Here is a 2,063-nt window from a genome sequence, read left to right as displayed (position 1 = left end):
TTTTAAAATTTTAAAAAAATTAGAAATAATTCAGCAATAATGCATGATAATTTTATTTGATTTATTTATATTAAAAGTTGTTTTTGTAAAATTATTGCTGAATTAATCTTAAATATTTTAAAAATTTAACTGCCAAGATATATTTAAAAAAATATATACTTTATCCGAAATATTAATTCTTGAATATTCACTTTGAAATATTTGACAATTTGTCCTATATTATCGTGAAGGAGAGGTTCTATGAGAGAAATAGAAATCAATCTTCATTCATTAATTTCAACTCACTAATGGTACATATATGTTAACCGCTTTGAGTGCAAAGAGAGTAGTAAAAAATAAAACCATACTTCTAATGAACCGCCTATATTATCTAACTAGCTTCTAATTAGTTTTTCTAATTAATTAATTTACTCATGAAGCATAATATGCCCCTCAATTGGCATGTATAAATTGATCATGCCAAATTTAGAAATGAGATTCTTGAATTACCTTATAGATACTGACTTAGTAAAGACGTGTATTAGCTAATGTTAGGTCCTAACGTGTATGAGCTTGATAAATTTTTTTATTATTTTTTTTCGAACAAAATAGCAATCGATCTCGATATGCTTATTCCATTCGTAAAAGGTGGGGTTAGAAACAATGTGGATAGCAAATTGTGAATCACAGCTACCATGACCTTGTACTCAAATTCTATTGAGGATCTAGAAACTGTGTACTGCTTCTTAGATCTTTAAGACACCAAAAAATTCTCTTATAAACACGCAATAGCCAATCACATTACTTGTGTTAGGGCACCCTGTCCATTCTGCATCAGCATATGCCATGAGCCTCAAATTAGATTTGGTTGAGAAAAGCAATTCTGACTAGCTATGCCTTTTAAGTATCTTAGAAGGTGGTGCAATACATTTTGGTGTGTGGTGGTAGGACGAGAAAGAAACTAGTTGAAGGGTAGAGATAGTATAGGTGATGGGAGGCCGTGAGATTGTGAGATACATCAATCTCCCAATCATATGTCTATAGTCAGTTGGGTCAGGAGAAGTAGCTCACCATCTGAGGCACACATCCTCAAACTAGTTTCCATGGGTAGGAAAGTAGACTTAGCATCAATGAAGTTCGCATCTTGTGAACAAATAATATTTTCAGAGTATATTTTTTTCTTACTTAACACATTTTTTTCTTACTTAACACGATGCCTTCTGAGGATTTGGCCAGCTCCAATCCAAGAAAGAATTTGAAGAGTGACTCGAGCAATTTTTGCACCTTGTGAACCATCTCAGATGAAGGACTTACTAATATTATGTCATCTACATACACAAGTAGATAGACCTTGTAAATTGTCAGTGCCATATGTAAACAAAGAATAATCCCTCCTTGATTATTTGAAGTTGTTGCTGAGCAGGGTAGTAGAAAACTTGTAGAATCATTGTGGATTTGTGGTAAAGCCTGTTTGAGACCATATATCAACCTGTTCAGCCTGCATACCATGTTCAAATCCTTGCATTTATAACCAAGTGGAAAATAGGGGTGGCAAACGGGTCGAAATCCGCTTGACCGATCTGCATAACTCACTAAAAAAGAAGAATCGGGCTGAAAATTTAAAACCGTCATAATTAAAAAGCCCACTTAACCTGAACTGCCTAATCTGCGAGCTTTGCTGGGTTTCGGTGCGGCGGGTCGGGGTTCTCCGGTGGGCCCATTGCTTTTTTTTTTTTTATAATTGAAGATGTTCTAAGTTATAATTTGGATTATGTTTTATGTTTGATTGATTAGAGACTTGAAGATGTTTAATTATATGTTTTCGACAATGTTTGTATTATTTTTTACAATGCTACTTTTATTATTTTGTTTCAGAAAACTTGGTTGATGATTATGTTTATTACATAGTTAGAATTATAAAGATTTTAATGTTTGTGAATTAGAAATTATAATTTTTTTATGTCTTTAAAAATTATAAATTTATTAAAATAGTTGTGAAATTATATATATTATTTAATACTTAATAGTAAAAAAAGGAGATTTGGTGGGCTTAGCCCGCCAACCCGCTGTTAGGCGGGGCGGGG

Source organism: Arachis ipaensis, chromosome B08 (genome assembly GCF_000816755.2).
Source record: "Arachis ipaensis cultivar K30076 chromosome B08, Araip1.1, whole genome shotgun sequence".
Classification (NCBI taxonomy): domain Eukaryota; kingdom Viridiplantae; phylum Streptophyta; class Magnoliopsida; order Fabales; family Fabaceae; genus Arachis; species Arachis ipaensis.
Note: the sequence above shows the minus strand (reverse complement) of the source record.